Raw genomic sequence first — 18,959 nt, forward strand, 5'->3', positions numbered from 1 at the left:
GCCACATAAGCAAGCCAAAATTTTCCTCAGGAAGCAGCTTTGGCTATATTCTAACATAACAATTGTTGACCTGAGTTATCAGAATCTCCCACCATATAATATAGCAGAAATAATTTTGGTCTAGAAAACTTAAGCCAAATGATGTCAGCTGCCACAGCCAAAGAAATATCTTAATAACACTCCTATGAACTGCTTCAATCTGTACTAGCAAAGTAAACTACGAGATGTGCCCACAAATGATTGAGCCAACTGAGTAGCTGTGCAGCTTTTTTTTTTTTAATAAATATCAATTGAGCTTTAGAAAAATGGGTACCATTCACACCCACCTAAACATAGGTAAATCAATGAATGCAAACCAAAAAAAAGAAAAGGGAAACAAGCATCATTTACCAATAACTGCTCTTCAGTCATCTTGCTAAGCACATCTGAAAACCATGAACACAAAAGATACATATAAAAAAGATGCATGTCACAAGCGACTGTTAAAAGCATCCTTTCGATGTAACCTAAACCCCTATGACCCATCATAGGCATCGTATGCTTGGTGCCACAACATCAAAAAGTTAATTTTCCTTTTATAATTCAAACGTGAAATAAGATCGCTGAATACAAAATCAATTAATTGTTAAAAGTATAACAGCTTTTAATCATGGACATATGTTCTGTTTAGTAAGGGCACATGGGTTTTAATTACTAGCTGACATAATATACTGTAATTATACAAAAGTATATTTTCCACTTAGCATACAATTTTCTTATTTATATATCCAGCTACCACCAAATTGATGACTATACTACTTACCCTATTGTGACCAAAAATACATTAAATTTTTTTATGCTTTTGAATGTACTCGTCTTTCAGAAGTAATTCCATAGTTCATTTGTATAACTAGAGCAGCTCTTGAAGTCTACTAGTATTATACTTTAAAAAGCTTTAATTTAAAAGAAAAATAAATTTGCTACACTCTGTTGACATCTCTCAAGTTTAACAATGCAAAAAAGTCAAGTTATGTACCAAATTAAACAAATGAAGTACAGTAAACTAATTTATTCTGACAAATGTGAATCACTGAAACAATTATAAATTTCTAGTTCTATATATAGTTTATACTTTAGTTAATCCAGACTGAATGGTTTATGAAACTCATCTCAATCCTCTATGCATAAAATGCCAATGTATAGTTTCCCTAGGTAATACACAAGGTCCCTTTTCACTGTTTCTAAGTCTACACCATTTTTTCAACACTGAAAAAATCTGGAGTTGTGCAATTAAAATTGTTCCTGAAAAGCATCAAGTGTAAAAATAAAGAAAAAGCAAAGGGTGTGCTATTCTTAGGTATAGCAAAGGGTCCAACTCACACAAGTAAGCATGCTGGAGTGAGAAGAGCTATGCTGGGCAGAACTAACCAGACCCTGATACTCCAGAGCTGCCTCTTGCTATTGTGGTAACAAAAAAGACCAGTCCTCTCAACACTCCCCTAGCAGCTTGTGGAACAGCAGTGTGAAATGCTGGGCTTCTCCATGGATCTTACACAACCAATCCACATCCCTTAACAGAGAGAAGAATACAGAGCTAGGACTTCCTATGAAGTTCAGCCCATCTAGGTCTTACACTGACTCCTGAGAGCCATTCACCCAATTCCCAACTCTCATTGACCATGGGACCACTAAATATATTTTCCAGACCAATTCTGCACCCATGATGCCCTGTCATCATTGCCATGTCACTACCAAAAGATAAATGTAGTTATCAGTCCTCTCCTGCACTCTAACCACTGTACCGTTCTTGTTACTTCCTCCTTTATCCAACTTCCCGTTGCTTCCCTTCCTCCCAAAACCTCCCTCTGGGTTTATTCTGCTATATGATAAAAATAAATGCATCTATATCATCAACAATTTCACTGTTTGCTTTACATAAAAGCTGCTTCCCCTGCAGCACTCTCAAAGGTTGCTTATTCTTTCATTTATCAAGTACCCCAACTTCACAATGAAGGGTCATAGTCCTAACCATAACTCTCAGCCAGTCTCCTGTAAAAAGGGGAAAAAAAAAACCAACCCTGTCACTGTGCAATTGCTGCACATCACAATTACCTAGGGGCTTCATAAAGTCCCACTGCCCAGATTACACCCCCATACAAATTAAATCAGAACAGCTGAGGCTGGGAACTGGCCATTGGATTATCTAACATGAAGCAAAGTTAGGATAAGTAACATTGGTAGGTTGCAAAGTTCCCCAGGTGATTTTGCAATCTGCAGTCACAGGTACAAGCCACTGATCCCCAAGGCATTCCTAATCATTCACTCAAAACTCTTGACACATAGCACATGACAAGCTTCTCTATCCTAAGTACCGTATAACCTTGAATTATTTCAACATACATCCATTCAACACTCTTTGTTTCGCTTTGTTTTTTTTGAACACACTGCACCACTTGTGGGGTATCAATTCCCCAACCAGGGATTGAACCCAGGCCACAGCAGTTAAAGTGCTAAATTCTCACCACCAGACCACCAGGGAACTCCCAACTCTACTGTTAACATCATAAGCATTTCACTTCCACCAACTTTCACTGCAAGTCCTCTTTTGCCACTCTAAGACCACACATCAAACTTCACCATTCTGTCTTCTCTGGATGGGAAATGTGACTATCTTACCCTCTGTTCACAATCTTCCAGTTCTACACTACTTAAACCTGTTAGATCTATTTTTCATTATTATTCAGAATTGCAGACACCTAATTCTTCTACTTTCTCCTTACTTAGCCTACTTCTGCATTCACTTCCCTATTCAGATCAGACTCCACAGTTCACCATTTCAACCACTCTCTTGCCACTATCTTCTTTTATCATATTAAGTTGGAACTGTCTGCTTATTTTCCTGTTTATACCATATGCTCTAAGTCTCATGAGGACATAAACTGAGTATGTTTTGTTCACTGATGTATTCTTGGTGCCAAGAATAACATCTGGCATATCCAGTATACCCTGAATAAGCATATCCAGAATACACAAGATCTCACTAGTCATCTAAATCAGTGTTATAACACATCAGTATTTTCTTCCTAGTGATAATCTCCACCAGACTACCTTATTTTCTTATCATTAACTGGCATCTTAACACTTAGATGTAACTTGCCCTTGATTTTTGTGTCAAGTCAATTTAGTGAGCAACTACTCTCTATAGGGAAAGGGAAGAGAAGACAGGATTAAAAAGTGCAACAATAAATAAACTCTACGGAAAAAGCAGACAAACACTTCAGAAGCTTATAAAAGCAGGAAAGGATAATTTACACTGCCACCTTTAAGAGTAAATTTTTAATTTAATGAAAATATTCTCTCATGTGTAAGTTCATTCCCAGACTGTTTTTGAAACAGAGAAAGCAAACAATACTTGCACTTTTTACTAAACATTCTTCTAAACTGGTTTACTTTTCAAGCTGCATGAACTTTTTTAATATATATATATTGCAAATACTACTTTATTATTTTTAAACTACACATATCACTTTTCCTACAAAAGACACACCATATCCTTAACTCATTTTATTTACATTCAACCAACGGTCATTTAAAATATTTAAGTGGCAACACTGCTATGGGTGTTTATCTCTATGAGGCAATGATCATGATCATAGAACCTGTATTCCACCACGTGAGAAACACGACACTGACGCCTTGCTTGAGAAAGCAGGGCAAGCAGTCAGTCAGACTATGGCGAGAATAGGGGAACAGCTCAATACAGAACCTTCAAGATGAACAGTCAGTCAGACTAAGGCGAGAATAGGGCAACAGCTCAATACAGAAGCTTCAAAATGAACGTGCTATGGAAAAAATCTTAAAAACGTATACTTAATGACCTGCTGCTGCTGCTGCTGCTGCTAAGTCGCTTCAGTCGTATCCGACTTTTCGTGACCCCACGGACTGCAGCCTACCAAGCTCCTCCGTCCATGGGATTTTCCAGGCAAGGGTACTGGAGTGGGGTGCCATTGCCTTCTCCACTTAATGACCTAGATAACCACAATGGTGTGATCACTCACCTAGAGCCAGACACCCTGGAGTGCTAAGTCAAGTGGGGCTTGGGAAGCATTACTATAAATAAAGATAGTGGAGGTGATGGAATTCCAGCTGAGCTATTTAAAATTCTAAAAGATGATGCTGTAAAATTTCTTCCCTCAATATGCCAACAAATTTGGAAAATTCAGCAGTGGCCACAGGACTGGAAAAGGTCAGTTTTCATTTCAATCTCAAAGAAAGGCAATGCCAAAGAATGTTCCAACTACTGCACAACTGCACTCATCTCATATGCTAGCAAAGTAATGTTCAAAATTCTCCAAGCTAGGCTTCAACAGTACATGAAACAAGAACTTTCAGATGTTCAAGATGGATTTAGAAAAGGCAGAAGAACCAGAGATCAAATAGCCAACATCCGCTGGATCACAGAAAAAGCAAGAGAGTTCCAGAAAAACATCTACTTCTGCTTCACTGACTATGCTAAAGCCTTTGACTGTGAGGACCACAACAAGCTATGGAAAATTCTTCAAGAGATGGGAATCGCAGATCACCTAATCTGCCCCTTGAGAAGTCTGGATGCAGGTCAAGAAGCAACAGTTAGAACTGGACACGGAACAACAGACTGGTTCAAAACTGGGAAAGGAGTACATCAAGGCATATAGCTCATGTAGAGTACATCACGTGAAACACCAGGCTGGATGAATCACAGGCTGGAATCAAGATTGCTGGGAGAAATGTCAATAACCTCAAATACACAGATGACACCACTGTTACAGCAGAAAGCAAAGAGGAATTAGAGTCTCTTGATGACAGTGAAAGAAGAGAGTGAAAAAACTGGCTTAAAACTCAACATTCAGAAAACTAAGATCATGGCATCTGGTCCCATCACTTCATGGGAAATAGATGGGGAACGAATGAAACAGTGTCAGACTTTATGTTTTTGGGCTCCAAAATCACTGCAGATGGTGACTGCAGCCATGATTAAAAGACACTTACTCCTTGGAAAGAAAGTTATGACCAACCTAGATAGCGTATTTAAAAGCAGAGACATTACTTTGCCAACAAAAGTCTGTCTGGTCAAAACTATGGTTTTTCCAGTGGTCATGTATGGATGTGAAAGTTGGACTATAAAGAAAGTTGAGTGCCGAAGAATTGATGCTTTTGAACTGTGGTGTTGGAGAAGACTCTTGAGAGCCCCTTGAACTGCAAGGAGATCAAACCAGTCAATACTAAAGGAAATCAGTTCTGAATATTCACTGGAAGGACTGATGCTGAAGCGGAAGTTCCAATACTTTGACCACCTGATGGGAAGACCCAACTCACTGGAAAAGACCCTGATGCTGGGAAAGATAGAAGGCAGGAGGAGAAGGGGACAACAGAGGATGGGATGGTTGGATGGCATCACTGACTCAATGGACATGAATCTGAGCGAGCTCTGGAAGATACTGAAGGACAGGGAAGGCTGGCGTGCTGTAATCCATGGGGTCGCAGAGTCAGACACGACTGAGTGACTGAACTGAACTAATTTGTATATTGTCAAGGTTTACTTAAGTAGTAAATAAAAATTTTAAGACATTAATAAGTATAAGAGTAACAAGGTGGAGGTGATGAGGGCAGACACACTGCTGCAAGCACTGTGAAGAGGCAGCTGGACCACAGTCAGAAACGACCCTCAAGACAATCACAACTGAGCTGCAACTCCTGACGTGGAGTGTTGCTCAAAGAGTAAGCCAGCCTAGTTAGGGATCTGCACAGTCAAGACCCAGAGACTCAGAACATGCTTGCTGTTGTTTAGTCACTAAGTCATATTTAACTGTTTCGCAACCACATGGACTGTAGCCCACAAGGCTCCTCTGTCCATGGGATTCTCCAGGAAGGATACTTGAGTGGGTTGTCGTTTCTTCTCCAGAGATCTTCCTGACCCAAGGATCAAACCCACGTCTCCTGCTTTGGCAGGTGGATTCTTTACCATTGAGCCACCAGGGAAACTCGACTAGACATTAGGGAAATGCAAATCAAGATCACTACTGAGATACAGATAATAATAAATATTCTTGAGAATGTAAAGAAACTAGAATCCTCCCATATGGCTTGTGGGAAAATAAACTCAATCACACAGCAAATTACCTTAAGCTCCTCTTACAAAAGTAAGTTAGAAAGAATGAATTTAGCTAATACATCAGAAGACTGCCAAACTGTTCTCTACTAAAGTACACAAAACTTCTACCACAGCAGTTAACTAGTACAATATAAGATAAAACAGGCAATATTCATAAGTGTCCCTTTGCCTCATTCGTATAAGACTTTAACAATACAAAAATAAAAAGTCCCAATATTGACAATTCAACTTCTGCTTTTCCCCATAATAGATAACAAAAGGGAAAGTCACAGTAGTTAGATGTCCAAAGCACAGCCTAATACTGAACTGTCACCAATCTCCTACTTCTCCTTTTCCTTCTTATGAAAAGAAGCATCCTATTTTAAAGGAGTGCTTAGTATTAACTACTCAGTGCTTTGCTAACCAATTTACCTATATTTCTAATTCTCACAACAACTCAATGACATATTATATTACTAACTCTAATCTATAGATGAAGAACAGCTTAAGACACAGAAGCAGACCATGAACTAAGGCTTGGTTTAAAGCTCAAGCATGTCCTGAACCATGATTTCACACTGGCTCTCAAGTAGGTTTTGTTTTTATTTTTTTAATGATGTGGAGGTGATGGGCAAAATTCTGCACAAGTATCTAAGGAATCAAATGAAAGGGATTTATTAAGATTTAAAAATTCTATTTGTCAGAAAAACCCGAAGTGATTAAACTGACATATCTTAAAGTCCTTGGTACTCCTTAAGAATCTGATGTAGATTTTGTAGGCATTACTATTCAGATAACTTTCCAAGGTATATTCTAGAGTTGACACAGGTTCAGAAAAATTTCCTTCATGTTCCTGAAGGCTGTACAGTAACAACGCAACAAAACAATGATCCTGAAAGTACTATAAGATATTCTTGATTCACATAAAAAATAAAGCTCAACATCACTCATTAACTCTGAGATTATGAGGCTTTCTAATCAATAAATTCAGACAAGAAGGCATACAACACAAAAGGAAGCTATACTGAGTTGTATTATTTAAAATACATATATAAACTGTGTGTACATTTGCCTTTTAAATTAGCAATGGAAAATATTTTTAAACCTGTTAAGTGCAATATAACTTAAAAAAATAAAAGCTAAACTCTTTATTGTGGCCTGTTAAATTTACTTCAGAGGGAGAGAAAAGGGTGAAGGTCAAGGGAAAAAACTGAGAAGGGAAGCTGCAGAACTAGACACGGAAGAGAATAATACAAGACAGAGATGAGGGGGGAAAAAATCAACATATCCACAAAGCAAAAACGACAAGGAGGAAAAAATAACTATAGTAAGGAAAACAGAGACGGGCACAGATTCACCCACAGAAGACCTTGATGGCACAATCTTCAGCTAAGTAAACATTATTATCACATGAACACTCCTCTCCTCAAATAGAACAATTTATTGTACTATTACAGGAATGCAGATAAGGAGCTGCTGAATAAAGGAATTGCAATTATTTATGTTCTTAATACCCATATTTAGATGTACAGTGCGATTAATAATTTACAAATGAAGGTCTTTTTCTTAACCTACGATACACTACTAAAAGCTAACTACATATTTTCTTTTAAACAAAGGATTTTAACATTCCTCATCTTTTTCTATTCTCTATAAAGGAACAACTCAAGAGAAAAGCTTATATAAATTCTGAGTTACTTTACATAAAACTTGATTACATTAACAAGAATCACAGTATTTCCCACAGCAGAAAACTACCCAAGGCTGACACTTTTTAAAGCATAACATGAGAATACTACAACCTTTTCCTTTCACTTCATCTATAGTAAAAGCTTCAATGGCCAGAAGAAATTATGGGTCAGTGAAAAGTTCTAGTTATGGTCATGACAAACGTCACCTCTCTTGATGTCCTCCTGATATTTAGTCTAAATTTAGCCCTAGTGCAATACATACATTCAGTTCAGTTCAGTTCAGTCGCTCAGTCGTGTCCGACTCTTTGCAACCCCATGAATCGCAGCACGCCAGGCCTCCCTGTCCATCACCATCTCCCGGAGTTCACTCAGACTCATGTCCATTAGTGATGCCATTCAGCCATCTCATCCTCGGTCGTCCCCTTCTCCTCCTGCCCCCAATCCCTCCCAGCATCAGAGTCTTTTCCAATGAGTCAGCTCTTCGCATGAGGTGGCCAAAGTACTGGAGTTTCAGCTTTAGCATCATTCCTTCCAAAGAAATCCCAGAGTTGATCTCCTTCAGAATGGACTGGCTGGATCTCCTTGCAGTCCAAGGGACTCTCAAGAGTCTTCTCCAACACCACAGTTCAAAAGCATCAATTCTTCAGCGCTCAGCCTTCTTCATAGTCCAACTCTAACATCCATACATGACTACTGGAAAAACCCTAGCCTTGACTAGACGAATCTTAGTCAGCAAAGTAATGTCTCTGCTTTTGAATATGCTATCTAGGTTGGTCATACATTAGAAAGTTAATAAAAACTGAGAAAGTAAGGGAAGAATTAGATAATCTGGGTCAAAAGGGAATTACTTTATTTGATCTGACATTTTAAAACTTATCTAGTGAAACAAAGACAAAACACAAAAAACAACTTCGAACAAATTTTAAACAAGTGTTTTACATAAATAAACCACCTGTTATTTACTTCTGAGGAAATAATAATAAAAGCTAGATATTTCTTGGGTGTTACTGTGGAAAATACTGTGTGCAGTACTTAACATGCTCTTTCACTTAATACTGAGAACAACCGTACGGGCTAAGGATCATTAATTTAAAAGTTACACCAATGAGAAAACTAAGGTTCATAAAGGTTAATAACTTTCTAAGGTCAAAATACTCCAAACCAACAAAACTTACAGATTCATATCCAAATAATCTGACACCAACTATCAGTCTTAACCAAAAGCTTATACTCTTCTTCAGAAATTAAGACTGTAAGAATGTTCAATCTGTGTTTAGAAGAGATAAAGACATAAATGGTAACACTCTTTTTGAGTTCCAGCAGAAAGATAACCTCACTAACTTCTGCAGTCCTATAAATTTTACATTAGTGCTTAGTATTTCACTGAATATTATGAGCTATCAGACATTAACTTGTAGAACTTGGTTCAAAAAACATTTTTTATATAAAATACTCTTAAGCCTAATCAACTTTTCTAAAATTTTTATATAATTAATATACCCATTATTTGTACAGCCTATCATTTCAGTTTCTTTTTCCATACCTTTGTTGTGCTATACATTTCAAGTTGTCTCCACCCTCCCTCTAGCACATTTCCTCTTATTCTGCTAACTCTTACCAGGATTAGACCATTGCAACAGTTTAAGTGTTGAGCGCTCAGGTAGTACACAAGAAAAAAGCATCAGATATTAGCAATTAACACTAGATATTAAAGTAGCTGGTTATATTAATAGTTGCAATCTAATTAACACCCTGAGGAAAATTCTGAGGGGGAAAAAAATGCCACCGCAAATAATCTCAGGAAGAGAAATCAAGAACAAATTCTAAGGCATCTCATGACTTGGAGAGACACTGGTAATACATAGTATCAGAGTATCTTAAAACCAGACCATTATTTCCCCAAACTGAGGTGAAATTAAACGAAGGTAAAATTTTATTTCAGACTCTACTCTTCCATGAAAACTGTACAACTTCAACCAGTTTTATAAATTCGAAGCCTCAAATGACAGTGAATCCAAGAGCCATTCTCCATACACGTCCTGTTGTCACACAACACTAGCCTGAAAATAAAAGATGTCACAATACAAAGAATCACATACTCTCTCACGTGCCAGGCCACAGCCAGGCTAAAAATAACTCCAGGGTTCCAGGAGCAAAAGCAAGTCAGGTTTAAACAGGAGTAACACTCAAAAAGGCTCTCCAATAATGCCGGGCTAAGGTCGAAAGCAAAGCAGGATTCACCTTAGGAGTCTCTTGGCTGCATCAGAATTAAAAGTCCCTCAGGAAACTGGAGAAAATGGTGCAATAATCTAACAATGCTGAATTATTCCAGATTGTATATGAGCCTCTGGTACTAACTGAAAGACTATTAAGCCAGTTTAATTTTCACCACTGCACACAGCAGGATTATATTATTAAACTTTTCTGGTACATGTTATTTCTGAATATACAATGGAAACAGAGATGAGTGAAATGAGCAAACAGTAAGAGTGACATGGCGAGATATTTTAGGTAAGAGATCATGGTAGCAGCTGCCCTCCTAGAAAATGTACTCCCCAAATTTCCAAATTTTTGAAATTCATGACCAAATTTTACTCCTGCAAATTTCAAGACAGCATTAAAGGTCATACAAACATGAAACACTCCACAAAGCACACAAAAATGTGCGTTACTGTACTATTATAAACAAAGCTTTCAGTTTATCTAGTTCTGGAATACAAATGAAATCGTAAAAATAAAGCAGTAAGAGATATAAAATAAAGTCCAAGTCATTCTTGCATTTATAATTTATTACATAAAAGCTAAGATCACACCAACCTAATCATATTTTTCCCTGTAGGAAAAATGAAAACAGAATTACATTCTAACTAAATGCCTGATGTTAGCTATTTTTTTTTGGTCAAACTTTTGTGTGTTTTGTGATCACAAACATAATTTTCAACCACAGTGTACTATTTAAAAAATCCTTATGGAGTTAGATACCAACCAGTCTTTAAAGGGTAATTAATGTGACAGTTTAAATTTATCAAAGACAATTTTTGTCCTAGTAATTTTTCAATTTACTTTCATTTTATGGGAGGGAATATTCAACATTCTTTTATTCGACAGCTATTTAGTGAGGACTAAGTGTCAAGCTCTGTTCCAGACACTGGGAACACAACAGTAAATCACATATTCGGGAGTTCACGTGAATATGTAATGTATGAGGGTAGGGACCAAGTATTACTTTTACCAAGGTAATGGAATTCAGCCAGGTCTTTCACTATAATTTGGTAGACCTTCTAAGGAGTGATAAAGAGCTTTTTTCAGAAAAACAAAGCAAACAGAAAAAGACAAATTCACCAATTTTTTTTTTCACTTCTGTGAATTAGCTTGGAGCAAACAGAGACAGTAGAAATGGGTCAACTCTTCACTTGTAAGAAGCAGTTCATTTTAGAACTGCCATCTCATCCAAACTGGTAGTTTCACCTGGAGTTATTAAAAAAAAAAAGAAAGAAAAAAAAAAAAAAGCAAGTAATTACCTGTTAATTACAAATTCTCCAAACTCTTAATTTTTCACCTTTTAATTATATTATGTTTTATTCTGACAAAAAAAAAAAAAAAAAACTCAAGGCTTCAGCTGAATGATGGCCAAACTGCCAACATTAGCTCTGATGGTGAATTTTCTGAGAGGAGGTTTCAGGTCAAAGGCAACTTCAGCACCAGAACTTAGCATGTGCCTACCACACAGTAGGGGTATGTACATTTGGTAAACAAAGTGACCCACAAAAAGTAATCTTCAGGACAAGTTACTATCAAAGCTTTTTAAACACTGTACGAAACAACAGCTTTTCCTTTTTAGAACTTACCAGGAGTTGTTTAAAAATAAAAGAATTCTTTTGCCACAAATATTTCGTAATATGTACACACAAATGACTATGAGCCCCCAAATAAGCAACCTTTTCCAAAATGTTTTTCGGAACTTCCCTTGCAGAATTCTTTGGAATGTTTACCAACCACACAAGAAACTATCCTCATCACTAGCTGCCAAGACCTGCTGTCAGTCTATTCTCTTTTTTCTTTCCCTTCTTTTGGTCTAATCCTTGACTCCCCTGTTATTGTACCAATAGCCAGAGGTCACCCTCTTTTCTCCCGGGATCCACCCACCCGCTGAGAAGCTAGTAAGCCATAAAGCTAGATGGAGCCTAGGGTTTGAATTCATGTAAGTGCACAGAGAGGGAAAAAAATTATATATTAACCACTAATATTTGTATAATGATTGAGTTTACAAAGAGTTCTACTCTACCATTTGTTCAATTTTCAGAACAGTATGAGAGTAACTAAGCAGGTGTTATCATCTCTGTTTTACATAGAAGGAAACTAAGACTCAGAAAGCTCAAACAATTTCCCAGTGTCACTTCATAAATAAATCATGAAGTTAACACTCATCCTTGTAATGCTTAACATACAGGTCATACGTGGGTAGCCTCACTATTGAGGTAGCTAACAGACAAAATATCCAACACCATGACTCCAACCTATTATTCAAACTTTAACCATTTTTAACATGATAAAACAGAGCTGTCCACTTGATTCAAAAATGGAAAGTCAATGTTAAAGTACCATCAATTGAGGGGGCACTTGGTCTCTGAAACCACAAAATTTCAAAACACAGTTTAAAAAGTCACAGCCTTGAACCTCACACAGGAATGCCATCAAGTCACAGCTTTGCCATCAAACGGCTAGTTAGTGAGTAGCCAGCAGTAGAAACTCTCAACCGTGATAGAACCTGTTCTCTTCCTTTTCCAGAAGCTTACACTCTCTCCTTTTCCACTATTAGTCAGCTAACAGAGCTTACTTGATCCCACCTAAAATGATCTATTTCAAATATCCTCTCATAGCCTTTTTTCCCTCTCTTTAAGCATACTCTATTCCATAGATAAACTAGAAATGACACTGAACATAAACATAAGCACATCTAACAATGTGATGATTAAGGCAAAAAGCACCTTTTACAATCTGCAAAACTCTGTGTATGTGCTGCTGGTTACTGCACACAGAAACGAAGAGCCATTTCTGAAGTGTGGCCTTACTATTCACAAACCAATGCCTTGTTATCTTTTAAACTACAAACATTTGTACTCAGTTCTTCCAAATTTAATTCCATATTTCCTCAAATAAAATAATTCTATAAACTTGTGGCAATTAGTGCAAAACTTTTAAACACAGTGGACTAGTTAAGAAACTTTTTTATATCAATTTTTGTGAAAGTAAAAGTGTTAGTTGCTCAGTCGTGTCTGACTCTTTGCAACCCCACAGACTATAGCCCGCCAGCCTCCTCTGTCCATGGAATTCTCCAGGCAAGAATACTGGAGTGGGTTGCCATTCCCTTCTCCAGGGGATCTTTCTGACCCAGGGATCAAACCCAGATCTCCCACACTGCAGGCAGATTCTTAACTATTTGAGCCACCAGGGAAGCCCAATTCTTGTGAAACAGTGGTCAAAAAAAACTTTGGAACAATCCGTCTGAACATTAGCATCTCCAAACCCAGGACATCCAAGGATGGTTATGGAAATCTAAAACCTCTTTTTTAATATTCTGAAGTGCCAAATGGAAAAGCAAGACTTACCTAATATAAAGTTATAGGGTTTAACTAAAAAAATTCAAACATATTTGCTTTTGTTTGCAATTCTATCAATGAGTTAGCTAGCTGTTAATCAGAAGTGATGAAAAAATGGGTATATGTGTGCTACAGTAATAAAATATAATGAAAATAAATATGAAGTAAGAATAATTTATGTATAAGCTCTCTGAAAATCTGTAATCAATGGGGCAAAAAAATGAAACATAGGTCCTTTAGAATTCTTGAGAAATGGCTTACAATATTCAACTTCGTTTGTCAGAAGATCCTAAACAAAGTCATATGTAGAGTGACAAGGTGGCCTCATTTTAGTCAGTGATGTCCTTATACTTCCCTTGTAAAATCTCTGTCCCACTTCTTAACATCCTTTGAAGGTCAATGGGCCTATAGTTCTTGTTCTGGTTAGTAGCCTTTAAAATGTCATTAATTAATAATTAAAGAAATAGATCATATCGCTTAAGGAATAATCCACCACAAGTGTATGTCTCTGAACAAATATATTAATCAACAAAATCAAGTCATAATTTTTTCTTAAGCACTTACTATGAGCAAGAGTGTATGTGAGTGTGTCTTTTAAAAAGAGCTCTGAAAGTCCAAAGATCTCCCCTGATGCACAACTCATCACATCGCAGGGTTTCCCAAAGCAAAACACAACACTCTTTTAAGTCTTTATATTAAGACAGGGTTCTCCAGAGAAACAGAACCGATAGGAAAATTTTTTTAAGAGATTTATTATGAGGGACTGGCTCACAAGCTTATGGAAGCTGAGAAGTCCCACCATCTGCCTTCTGCAAGCTGGAAGGACAGGAGAGCCAGTGGTGTAATTCAGCCCAAGGGCCTGAGAATCAGGGAAGCTGATGGTATAAATCATGGCCCAAGGGTAGAAGAAGATGAAACGGCACATTTGAGCTGGCACTCAAACAGTGAAGCAGAAGAAAGGGGCAAATTCCTTCTTCCCATTGTCTTCCTCAGGCCGTCAACAGACTGGACAGTGCCCACCTACACCGCAGAGAGCGATCTACTCTAAGAAGTCCACCACTTCAAATGCTGATCTTGTCCTCATCCAGTTATACCCTCACCACTATACCCAGAAATACTGTTTAATGTGACACTCCAAGGCCGGTCAACACACAAAATTAACGATCACAGTCTGTACGCAATTTGACACAAATTCTAACACTTTCTCTGAGAGTAAATCACCTATCAAAAGCTATAAGAAGTCCTATTTAATTTTCTGTAGGCAAGTCTTCCAAACGTACTTGAATCACAAAGTTGTACTCCCTTAACTATTAACCTGGGACTTCTAAAAGAGCAGCAGCTAATGCCTTACCCTACCCATCTGTACATATTTGTTAACCACAAAATCAAGAATTAGCATTAATATACAAACAAATCAATAAATCTGGATAGAACTTACTTAGCACAACTGTAAGTAACATTTACTGCTGCTGCTGCTGCTAAGTCACTTCAGTCGTGTCCAACTCTGTGCGACCCCAGAGAGGGCAGCCCACTAGGTTCCTCTATCCCTGGGATTCTCCAGGCAAGAATACTGGAGTGGGTTGCCATTTCCTTCTCCAATGCATGAAAGTGGAAAGTGAAAAGTGAAAGTGAAGTCGCTCAGTCGTGCCCGACTCTTAGCGACCCCATGGACTGCAGCCCACCAGGCTCCTTAGTCCATGGGATTTCCCAGGCAAGAGTACTGGAGTGGGGTGCCATTATGCCCCATATTTACACACAACCCAAACGACTACTAAGTTTAAATAACTACTATTTTTATTCACTATTTTTAAAAGCACGCATGTCAACAGACTGCTGATTGGTTCTCATGCAAAGATAACCTCCAGAGTATGCCATAGCACTGGACCAAATTCAGCACACTGTTCTACATCTTCTATACCTTTCAGTTCAGTTCAATTCAGTGGCTCAGTCGTGTCAGACTCTTTGCGACTCCATGGATCGCAGCACACCAGGCCTCCCTGTCCATCACCAACTCCCGGAGTTCACTCAGACTCACACCCATCGAGTCAGTGATGCCATCCAGCCATCTCATCCTTGGTCGTTCCCTTCTCCTCCTGCCCCCAATCCCTCCCAGCATCAGGGTCTTTTCCAATGAGTCAACTCTTCACATCAGGTGGCCAAAGGACTGGAGTTTCAGCTTTAGCATCAGTCCTTCCAATGAACACCCAGGACTGGTCTCCTTTAGGATGGACTGGTTGGATCTCCTTGCAGTCCAAGGGACTCTCAAGAGTCTTCTCCAACACCACAGTTCAAAAGCATCAATTTCTCGGCGCTCAGCTTTCTTCACAGTCCAATTCTCACATCCATACATGACCACTGGAAAAACCATAGCCTTGACCAGACAGACCTTTGTTGGCAAAGTAATATCTCTGCTTTTGAATATGCTATCTAGGTTGATCATAACTTTCCTTCCAAGGAGTAAGCATCTTTTATTTTCATGGCTGCAATCACCATCTGCAGTGATTTTGGAGTAACTACTCACTTACCCATGCCCTAAGTCTAATATGTTGAAATTCACTCCTATTTTAAAAAGAGTGGCACTTCCCAGGTAGTGCTAACAATGCAGGTAGACAGAAGAAATGGGAGTTCAATTCCTGATTAGGGAAGATCCCCTGGAGGAGGGCATGGCAACCCAGTCCAGGATTCTTGCCTGGAGAATCCCCAGGGACAGAGGATCCTGATGGGCTACAGTCCCTGAGGTCACAGAGTCGGACATGACTGAAGCGACTTAGCACGCACACAGAGGATAAGTAAGTGAGCTTTAAACAAACAATTTTCAAGTACAGTATTTACAAATTATTGGACAAATATTATAGGAGGAACATTAAAATTAAGAAGTCCTGAAAAAAGTTAAATGGACATCAAGTGGAAAAAAAAAATCCTCTCATCCATATATGGAAATGCAAAGGACACAAACACACAAACATAGCTAGTGAGTCTTCTAACTACTTCAACAGTATTTAGAATGAAAACAAAACAAAGTCAAAAACCTTAAATTGAGAACTATGTTAATAACTTCTCTTTACATTAAAAAAAGAAAAAACAGCATGATGATCCACTGGGGCTCTACTTTCAATTCACACTAATCTATCATATCTCACAGGTTTCTGAGCTCAGTGTATACAAATGAATTTGCTCAACTGGAGAAAATTTTCCTTTCAGCTTAATTTAATGTAGCCCTTAATTGAACACTTGCATGGTTTCTCACTTCTGCAAAGGTTCAAACTCCTAGTCTGACAAAATGCAAAAGTGAAAAGTTTCACATGAATGTTTATTCTCATTTGATATGAATGCTACATTAAGTAGCTATATTTTTCACATCCCCACCTCAGTTTAAAAAAAAACAACCGAACTAAAAACAGTGTACTGATGATTATGAGCTACAAAAAAAAAAAGATTAATGATGCATTCCATACTGAGCCACAGAAACAACAAACAATTTGGAATGAGTTCCTAGGTGTGATTACTGACTCAACCAGTCGTATAATTTTTAAGCAAGCTATTTTAATTCTCAACCTCAGTCTTCTTATCTGGCTAATGGGGCTATCACCTGCCCCAATGTTGTGATGTGAAAGAACTAAGGAGACTGTATGATTCACCACTTTCTGGGCACAGTATACACTCACTGAACAGAGCTCATCATTATACATTCTGAGACGTCACATAAAACACATCACAGCCCCCAAACACGCTGATGTCTAAGTTAGCACTACGAGAAGCACTAAGAAGAAATCTCACACCACAATTTTAGTAAATCAATAATGAGTATCATTTTATATCCAAAATATTTCAAAACAGGACTATTTCTGAATGTGGTCCAAAAAACCTAAGGTCAAGCGAAAAAGTCTTTCTCGAGTAATAATAATTTTCAGCTTATCTACTACAATATTCAGACAAAGCAGCAGTATGTTTTAAAATCTATGAAGAGAGCTGAAAATTACTCATAGGGAGCAACATGGTCAGAGTACTGTACCTAGTCAGGAGATGGGATTCCAGTTTCACCTCTGCCACCAATAATTATTTGGCCTTGGACAAGTCTCTGGGCTTCAATTTTCTAATCTATAAAATGATTACTCACAGACATAGATAAGATCCAAGTAGCATTTAATCTGGGCCTTACTTTGGAGAAACAATCCAGGGTAGTTATTAACAATGGACTCAGCAGAGATAGCCAAGTTTGGAACCCTGGCTCTGACTCTTAAAAGCTAAGTGCAGCACACACACGTACGTGTACACACACACACACACACACACAACTAAACCACCTCTAACTACAATGACTGACTTACTATTGAAAATATTTCACTGAAACATGAAATTATTTTAAAACAGGGAAGCTTAGGGGAATTCCCGGGTGGCCTCGGGGTTAGGATTTCAGGCTTTCACTGCCCATGGCCCAGGTTCAATCCCAGGCCAGAGAACTGAGATCCTACAAGCCATGTAGCATGGCCAAAAAATAATTTAAACAATAAAACACAGATGCTTAGAAAATTCAGTCCTCCCCATTTTACTAGAAGCACAGAGTTCATATGAAAGCATTACAACTCTTCAATGGCTGCTAACCTAAGCCAAATTTAATCAAAAGATCTCATAAAATACTGTATATTATCAACAGCACTGAAAAACTATAAGGCTAATCTTTCCCACAAAATATCACACTAAAGGTAAAAATAAAACTTCTGATACTTATCTTTTTTTTCCAAACCTAATACTGCTAATGACAACAGAAGCTTATGACTCACCATAATCTCTGGAAATAAAATTAACTACTGGAGTGAAAAAAAAAATCTATGGGATATAGAAATACAAAATGAACTACAAACTACTAGAAATAAGTAGTTCATGAGCTAAAATCAACCAATAAGGACTGACCAGGCACATCATATGCCAGGCTCTGCACACATTATCAAGCACAAATACCAAAGTATGAAGTTCCTCAGAGTCAATAAAGTAGGACAGCTCCTCTAATACCATGTTTTCACACAACAAAAGCCACTCATCTACACACATTACTCTCTATCAGTCCAAGTAGGAATACTTCCCACTGCCCATTAAAATTTCTTCCTATCCTTAGTTCAGCCCACAGAGATGCCCAAACTAGTCCCTGACAGCTGACACTGGAATTCTCACAGGACTTCAAATGAGTAGCTTCTAAGACATTTCCTCAAATCCACAAGCCTCAGAATTTCTCTTCAATGACACCCAAGAGCATACACCACAACACCTAACTGTGAGGTCAAATACCTAGTTACATCAATTTTGTTCTTCCCCTTAAAGTACTGCGACAGAAGGCAAACTCTGCTTCTTCAAAAAGTCTACTTTTTGCAATGGACATCAGACAACAGATAAGGGAAACTGGCTCGTCACACTTGCCCTACTTCCATTTCAGGACCAAGGGCGGGGAAAAAAACACACAAAACTGTTCCACTGAAAGTACCAAGGGAGCCTTATGCAAATCAAGAGGACAGATGCTAAACTCAACTTTCTGATTCCCACGATTTAAGCGAAAGGTGAGGGGTG

At 38.1% G+C, this 18,959-nt stretch overlaps 1 protein-coding gene across 1 annotated transcript in view; it reads right to left on the bottom strand.

The window, feature by feature from the left end:
- Positions 1-18,959, bottom strand: part of SNX13 (sorting nexin 13) — a 143,196-nt gene that overhangs the window by 123,532 nt on the left and 705 nt on the right. The window lies entirely within an intron of this gene.

The sequence above is a fragment of the Budorcas taxicolor genome, chromosome 4, assembly GCF_023091745.1.
Source record: "Budorcas taxicolor isolate Tak-1 chromosome 4, Takin1.1, whole genome shotgun sequence".
NCBI lineage: Eukaryota > Metazoa > Chordata > Mammalia > Artiodactyla > Bovidae > Budorcas > Budorcas taxicolor.